Below are 9,387 nucleotides of genomic sequence, written 5' to 3'. Positions count from 1 at the left end.
TTTTCTGCAGAAAATACAGGACATGCCCAAATATGTCCCAATGGAAGGGAAAATTCTACTCATATTCCAGGAATTAAGCAACTGTAAAGCCAGAGCAAGTGAAAAGAGAAGCGCAAGTCATGGGAAAAATGACAGCTTTCCTATTTTTGCATGGAATCATTATTAAACGATGACTCTGAATTAGATCAGAGCTTTGCTTTTGGAACTGGGATGAGGGGCAAGTCCTTGCTTTCTATTTTCTCACTTACCTTTCTAAGTAAATATCCATCAGCCACAAAAAATACCACATAGAGCAGTGAAATCATACACAGACTTTCCCATTTTCTTATCCCAGTTTTTCCTACTTCTTTGCTTCATGTAGAGCTAGCATTCACCTCATTTCCTCTGGGGTTGGCATGTGCTGTTTATCCAGACAAGGACTGTGCCCACTGCCTGCTGCTTGTGTGGTGAATAGTGATCTTTTTGTCTACAAATACTAACTGTGTCCTCTTTGTGCAAGACAGAAACCAGGAAGGATCTAGGACAAGCTGTTTTTAAGTGACTGGAGTCTTTTATTTGGTGCTTGCAAATTGAATCTTTGTCTTTGCTTCCCAGATGCACTGGGCCCCATGGGCCAAAGCAAAAATCCCAGTTCCAGGCACACCCATGTGCCACTCTAAACTCTGCTGCTTAGACTTATTTCTAATAGTCAATAGAGCTGCATATTGGTTTATTAATATTTTCATTGTACCCATGTGGCCTTCCTGGGCCAAGTTGTGTCTCAGATTGCATGGTGATGCCAGAGAGCAAGTACAGCTGGGGGGACTGCACGTCCTTGTCATAGATACAAGTCCTCAAGATCCTTCTTGTGATCTAGGAGAAACCCCTCAAGATGTTTCATGTCATCTTCTCCTTCTACATAAGTAGATGAGTTGAGGAAGAGAGTGGGTAGAGCCTTGACTTTGCATCCCTGAACAACTAGGCTCTGCTAGCTACACCAGTACACCAACGGAGGTTTTGTATGCCATGCCTCCATTCTGGCACTGGGTGCCCCTTCCATCGAACAAAGAGGACTCAGGAGGCAGATTGACTCTTGAGTCACAGTCTGCTTCCAGCCAGCTCCCAAGGCTGTGCAACCACCTGCTCCTACTTGCTCAGAGATTGTGCCAAAGCTATTTTTTTTAAAGTATCTATCAAGTCATAAAGTTCACAGAAGGAGTTGGTGAAGAAATAGGTATGTGTTTATCAAGGATTGTGTACCTGGTTACTCATTGAAGACTTTTTCTATTAATAGTAAATGATACTAGGATGTCAAAGAGTTCAGGCACACTCCATGCCGTTTTCTATTAGAGAGAACTATAAATAGAATCACAAAAGTCCATTCCTAGTAGACCTTTAATTTACGGAGTGAAAAAATACACACTATACTAACTCTGTCAGGACAAAAAGCTTTGCTTAGTGGTATTCACGCTTCAGCTCCCTTGTAAACTACAGAATAAATGCAAAGATTAGGATTTTGGGGGACATGTGATTTATTTTCAGCTTCCCCAAAATAACTTAACATGCAGTTTATTTACAACAGTTATTCTACTGCGACTTTTCAGTATTTTTGCCGCTTGACTGAAATGGGATATAAGAGGTTTGAATGTGACCAACTAAATATACTAGGAGGAGTGAATATTTTGATGTATGTCAGTGTTCACAGTGTCAAGTCTAAATGGAAAGTATTCAGTGAGATGGGTTCAGATCCTAGTTCTAGTAATTTATATAGATTTATACCAGTGAAACACAGATCATAACCCATCGCAATATATTTTCCATGGTACAAGTGATGATTGCCCATTTAGGAGCTGGACACACATTCCTCATATACTCCAAACTCCTGGTGAATTTGATAAAAGGCTGTGATATGCAAGAAAAACAGGTTTGAGTATACAAAGGTTTTGAGTTATAACATCTTTTCCAAGTCTGCAGAACTGATGCAGAGGGGAGCAGCATCCGACGAAGGAAGGAACAACTGAGCTAAAAACACCGGCCTAATAACAAAGAGCAGCCAGCTCCCAGATGCTGACATTTTGAAATCTGTCCCCATGGGAAGCTCAGAGGAACTGGAGAAAAAAATTACATTATGGGTGTTTCGCAAATATAATACGGCTTGTCTACGTAACCCAATGAAGGCTTGCCTAATGGTGCCCACTGGTATGTTCCAAAGCTGCAACAATATCAGTGAGGTCAATCTTGGGCATCCCTCTGTTGCCACTGTCCAAACTTCAGTTTCTGGAAGACATGAAAATGGATGCTAAGCAGCTATGGGCATGTCTACCTGACTACAGTAGGGTCTACTTTTAGGGTTGACTTAAATAAGCCCACATCTAAAGTGCATTAAGGCTGAATTTAAAAACAGGGTGGAAGGCCCATATAAAGTCTTGTATTTTGCTGGCACAGCTGAGATGAAAAGGTCATCGGCTATCTCTCCTACTACATGGCTTATCTCCTGTAAATAAAGATTCATAATCATTTGAGAGACTTTCACCCAGCTATTGAATGCCACTAAAGCAGCCTTTTGGGTTTGTTCAACCCTAGGCTGTCTAAAATATCTCAATATTTGGTTACATGCACAGTCACATGTGTGATCTTGTAAAATTAAAGCAATTTACTTATATCTGTGACAAATGTGGTCACTAGTAATCAGTGCAAAGACAAAATACTGTGATTTTTTACTTCTCTTCCTATGTTTAACAATGAAGAGAACAGGGCCTTTGTAAGATCTACAAGATATACTCTGGCTAGTTACTAGGAGAGCTCCTCACAATTTTCCACAGAGAGAAGTGATAAGGAAATGGAGAGCTGGAAGCACTTTGGATGGCAGTGTCTTGGTGGTTGTACCCTGCCTTTCCCCGTCTTAGCTGCAGCTGCTGGATGTTGCAAGGCACATGAATCATCGTCTTGTCTACACACATCAAAGCATACTCTGTTTGTTCTTTGGCTCCTTAATGAAGATTAAGGAGATGTAGCCTGGCATGTTTATTCCTGCATCTTAGCTAACGGATGCCATGTTCTGAGGGTAACAGGTTCATATTCACCCCTTATCACCCTATCTACTGGCAAGCTAGGGCTCAGCACCAACTTTAGAGTTACGACTTGACAGTTCAGAAATATTTATATGTAGTTTCTCATTGACTTACAGTTGCAGAGGGGTCTTCTCTGGGATGACAGACCTGATGCAAAGTCCACTGAAGTCAATGGGAGTCTTTGTATTGAATATGATGGGTTTTGGATCCAGCACTACACACATATGAAAATAAATTGTGTGTGCATGTGTTTGAAGGTAACGAGGTTAGAGTTCATATTCAAGGAAAACAATAAAATGGTCCCCTGCAGTAATCACAGGAGTCTGCATTTAATTAGGCTTTAATACATAGGTAAGCTACATTAATAAAGGGTAATATCTCTGGGTAAAATGGCCAAGTAGGTCAGTTGAAAGCTTACTGCAGTCAGTATTAAAGGCATCAAGGAGATTTCTGCATCTACTGATATAATTCATTAAGGGGCCTTTCAAACAGAGAAATGTTACTGCCACCTTCTAGCATCCATAAGCTTTAAAATATCTGTTATTTATCAGGAAGGTATGAATGAGTGTTTACTGTTAAAAGTTCATCGTGTATGATGAGAGAGTTTTAAAGGGGGAAAAAATCAAGAGCTTTCCTGTACAATTACCATTTTCAGGATAGAGCTGATTTTTGGTGCACAATGTGCTGGCTGGGAAATGATCACATGACACAAATAGGAGCATTTCTGAAGCTGCCAAAAAGTTTCCAACCAGGCTGTTCCCTTTGATCCAAACTTTCTGCTGACACATGTACTCCAATAAATTCTGTTTGGAAAGCAAATTTAAAATGAAAAGTCTCACTGACTTTGATACATTGTCTTTTAACATGCTCAGAACTAAAAGTTTTAGTTTCAACATCACTTTTTTTTTTTAAATCTCCTTTGCATGTAGTTTTATCAAAATAAAAAGATTCCAATCAACCCCAAAGAATCCAAATTTCTTACCAGCACTTCCGTCCTTTCTCGTGTCCTTGTGACAAGGTATTTAGCAAAATTCTTAGATTTGCTGGACTCTGACATGGCTGCACCATAAGCGCTTCTGCTATGACCTCAAACTCTCAACTTCTGGTCTTCTAGCCACTCACCCCAGTGTCCACACCACCAGGGTGAGGTTTCCCAGTGCTGTGGCTCCCCATGCTGAATCTTCAGCCCAGGAATATTCTCAACTATAATAGTTGTCCTGATTCTCCCTCTGTTTTTTGGCCTGCTCGAGTTACCTGATATAGTCTAAAGCCCAGATTTCAAACATATTTAGGTGTTGCTCTATTGAGCATTTCAAAGCTTAATTGACTAGATGGTTAAGGACTTATATACACAGAGACACATTAGGAAAGTTATTCTGAATTAATTTTTAAAGCAGATTACTTAAACTTCCTTAAACCCCAATGTGGATAATTTTCTTCAAAAGTAGAGAGGCCTTACTTTGACTTAGATAATTGCTCTTTCAAAGTATATAAAACTAAACTGAATGAAGGGCATTTTAATTCCAAATAAGAGTGTGTCAGGTATCCAGGTTGTAGCCATATTGGTGTAGAGGAAAAGGCAATCAGGACTCCTAGTAGAGATGATATCTTTTATTAGACCAACAAGATTTTTGCAAAAAAAATGTCTTTAATTGCAATAAGAGAGTGCACAAATGCATTTAACTGATCTACTTAAATGTATCCATTTGGTTAATTTGAATTATTTTTTCTATGTATTTTTTTTCTATTTTTTCTATCTTGTGTAGGCAAGCCCTTTTATTAGACCAACAAGATTTTTGCAAAAAAATGTCTTTAATTACAATAAGAGAGTGCACACATGCGCTTAACTGATCTACTTAAAATGTATCCCTTTGGTTAATTTGAATTATTTTTCCTATTTATTTTTTTCTGTTTTTCTATCTTGTGTAGACAAGCCCTTAGTTCTGGTTAAAAATAATTTAGAAGCACAACTCTCCTGGAAGGTCAGTGGAATTAGGTCCTGCTGAGAAGCGAGTACCACCTACACACTCATGATCTGCCTGTGCTAATAGCCAGAAAAAAAGCAATGAAGCCACCCTGAGGGCGTCCCCAGCCATGGCTCTTGAGATCTCTGTGCTTGAGGGGGTAGTATAGGGTATCTTGGGCCAGCTTCACTGCCTTTTTCTGGCATTCATTGTATATAGAGGCGGGGTGGGGGTGGCTACCTGGTGCCGTTGTTGGGAGCACCACCAGAAGTATAAAATATTCTAGTATCTAAGACTTTTGCAAAAATATGCATTTACTAAATGCCGCTACATTAGCTAAATAAGCCTTGCTTGCAAGACAGAGCAGAGCAACACTGAAGTATCTTTACAAATCTAGTCATAAGTGTCTTACAACTCAGCAAAACTCTCATCCCCAGAAAACCTTTGTTCCAGGAATGGTGCATGGCTGTCTGTATGTAAAAAGTTAGGTGATACTCATCCTCTACCAGTATGAGTAGAGGACACCAGAGATACTATAATAAAGTTCCTAGTTTTAGCAGGACCCATTAAGCTTGCTTTTAGGCTCTGCAAATGGTTTCTTCTGGCTGCTTTTTACTTAACAGCTTTCAAGAAACAGCACTTAAACACAACTTGGACTTTAAAAGGTTCAACTCTTCTAAGAAATGCAAACTCATGATGTTTGAGCATGGGCCAAATTCCCCCCAAGTGCGCGTCTCTCATTCCTCACCAAAACACTTTTTAAGGTTCCTCCTTTCCGTGAGGAAAAACAAGATAGTTGCTTCTTGGCCAAATGAAGTTTTCTTTCCTTTTAGAAACTCTTTAAGAGGCTACAGGAGTGACTATGATCCATATCAGCTTTAATGACTTCTAACTGTTAGCATGGTTTATAATTGCTTTGCTTGCCATTACAGCAATTACAAGGTATGCCTGGGGTTTTGTAATCAAATGGCACAGTATTCTCTTCCACTGAATAAATTACTCTCAGTATGTCAAAAAAGATTCGCATTTTTTATCTAATTGGTTTTTCATTATAAGATCTGATGTTTATCCTAGGGCTTTTCTTTAGGGGAGTGTACTTTTAAGACTTTTCCATAGTTTTTCTGGTCACCAGCCAGAATGATTCTGATTTAGCTAAGAAATTGCAGTTATTCTAATTTTTTCCTCTGGATGTCAGGTCCTCCTGCATGCCTCCCTCCCAAAAATCCCAACCCAAAAAAGAAACACTACTACTCAAACAGTCTCATTCTGCACTGGCCACTGAATGAATGATATTAAAATCTAAAGGCAAGAATTTCTCTTGAAAATGTCTGTTCCCTCGAGAGCTATACAATCACAAGCCTTTCTTTAGAAAGCTATCTGAGCTGCTACTATTTTTTCCACATTTACCTGCAGGCTACATTTTCTTTTTTTCCAGGTAGGATCAATCTTTTAAATTAATCAACAGAAAAAAACTAGAAAGAAAGAACTGAGACCAGCACTGACATATTTACATATGCTCATAACCAGATACCACCTTGGTAAAAGGCAGGGTAGAAATGCACTTTATAGACTAACAAAATCAGAGAGTTAGTCTCTAAGGTGCATCTCTAACTTGTCTTTTGCCTATCTTCAGATTAACACCAGTAACTACTCTCAGCATGGTAAAAGTCGCTTAGGCTCAAATTTTCAGGAATGTCCCCTATGTGAGGATGCCCAGCTTGAGAAAACTAGGGAACTTCAGCTGGACATTGAAATGGAAACCTTGCAGTTCAGTTTCTACTACACCTCGATTTTTTCTGCTGTAAAATGGCTATCAAAATTCCTCATGGGGCTGGTGTGAAGTTTAGAAAGCATGGCCTCATTGATACTATAATATGCTGATGATAATCCACTGCTTCATTTCTTGTCCTTAAGGTGTTCTGTAGAATTCCTGGCATTGTTAGAAGAACTACTGCCATAGCCCACACCACGGGCACTGGATTTTTAGGGGCAGCCGAACTGGTGGAAGTTAGATATAAATTGTCCGTGGTGTTGGCCCTTTTGGGTGCACCAAGGAGAGAGAACAAATTATGTCCTACATAAGGTCCTTCATAATCGGAGTAAATGCTCCCTACTATCTAGCATCCTATGAGGAACAAACTATTCCAGAAGGGATTGGGAGTAGGAAGATCTATGGCCCTACTTGCATGGGCTACTTAAGGGCCTACACACTGCACCTTGCGCCTTCTGAGAGCATGTCGCAGAGATTGTACACCTGCACTTTAGACAGCTCCGGAGAGGACCATAGTTTCCTGAAGCACAGTGTTTCCCAAAACCTATATCACAGGCTGCATTGTTCTCACATCAGCCTCATGCTCTAGTTTGAAATGGTGTAAAGTGCCCAGATTCCTGCTAAAGGTTTGGTACAGAACAGTGATGTGCTGGGCCAGTGGGCAGGAGAGGCTAAAATAAAGACATGTTTATCTTATGGGCAGCAAAAATAATTGCTACTAAACTTGTTTTGCCTTTCTCATTATTATTATTATTATTATTTTTAAGGAGAACCTATCTGCTTCTTTTTCAAAACTAGAATTTATAGTTAGCACATAGTCAAATGAATGTGCGATTTATATTAAACAGTACTGAGCATGTCAGAGAAGCTCAGTTAGAAATTCATAGCCAAAAAGAACATGCTTGATTTGCTAATGCAAAGATGTGGGCTCTGAAGTCTTTCAGAGATTTCACAATTTTGCCAGTTGCGTAACATTTTTCCATCGGGTGGAAAATCCAGGATGCTCTTGGATTTAGCTTTTAATGATTAAAAATATCCCTTTGCAGCATGCCAAATGCTTGCAAATGCATTATTAGGGAGAGGCTGCTGTAGAGTCTGCCAATAATGGTTTAATGATAGGTCTAGAGTGTCCAATTAGTTGGGAAATATTAAGCAGTATGTCTTGGTTGTTCCATTCAAGACCCTTCTTGTTTTTCTTTTTTCTGTCCTTTTTTTTTTTTGGTGGAATGTACTTTGAAGCTGTATCACATTCCCTGAAATTAAGACAATGGACTTATGTCACAAGGTGCAATGCACCTTTGGAACTAGGACTACTTTTTGTACCACTAACTGGTATACGTGGCCAGAGGGAAGAAAGGTCTCAATCTGAGGTATCAGAACATGGGATCTCTTGAATCCTACAAAACAGGTGTGTTCTTATCTCCCTGTGGCCGGAAACTTTGGCTCCACCGAGTCTGTTTTGCATTGCTTGGGCTTGGAAAGACATCAGCCGATTCTGCCATGGTGTGGAGTAGGACAGCGTATCCAACACCGCTCCCTCGCAGCCTTCAGGATAAGGGGTATATAGGAGGGATAGAGAATCTGGGCAGAATGCTGCTATGTCCATGAAGTATCTGGCTGCCAAAATGTCCTGTTTGAAATGTTATAGCTGCTCACGACTTTAGAGAAGCCTTGAGATGAGACTACTTTCATTTGTGCCAGAGGAGGAGTAATATGAATATCCTAGCCCATAGCTGTTACCTTCTCCTGACTACCTTCTAGACTGAGGCAGCATATAACTACATTTGTCTCTGCACCATGTGTGGGGGACCCATCCAGACGCTGGGACCAAGCCAGATTGTATTACTCTTGTTTATGCATTGGTTTAATTGAGGTCAAAATCTTGTCTCAGAGCAGGAGTTGGAGAATCTGGACCAATGTGCAACTTATCTTTGGAGTTGTTCTTCTTACCAGTTATTTCCTTCAATGAAGAGACCATTTTTCCTTCCTTTACCCAGAGAAAATCCTGCCCATGTTAACTCCTGTTAATCGTCCTTTTGACACTCTTTTATGCAAGATAAGTAAGATTTGGACTATCCCCCTTCTCCCCTATCATCCTTATTGTGGTACACTTGGTTCAATAGCACGATGAATCAGATTTTAATTGCAATTGATTTGATATACTACCAAGCTCCTGGGCACTGAAGCAAAGAGTTTAAAGTATCAGAGGTTAAAGTATCAGATCTAATCATGCCGATTTCCGATGAACAGGAGGTAATTCCCTTACTCAAAGTTCCTCTTTACTGCCTCATTGCATTGCATGCGAGTTACCAGCCCAGCTTAGCTCTCTCCCGTTTCTGACAAGCGGTGCTTTGAGTTCATTGGACACGTTCAGTGACTAAAGGCAAAGAGTTCTAACTTGTCAGTAGGAACATGCCCAAGAAAGCAAAGTATAATTTACTCTGATTATAAAATACATTCCATCCCACACTTGTTTTGATGCTGTCCCTTGGAGCAAAGTACTCTGTGTTTCATAAGGAAACCTCATTGCTGTTCTTGTCACAACGATGTTTGCCATGGTGCTAAGCATATTGACGGGCCCAAAACAACATCCAGGGTTTAA

Source organism: Alligator mississippiensis, chromosome 9 (genome assembly GCF_030867095.1).
Source record: "Alligator mississippiensis isolate rAllMis1 chromosome 9, rAllMis1, whole genome shotgun sequence".
Classification (NCBI taxonomy): Eukaryota; Metazoa; Chordata; order Crocodylia; family Alligatoridae; genus Alligator; species Alligator mississippiensis.
This window is presented reverse-complemented; position numbering follows the sequence as displayed.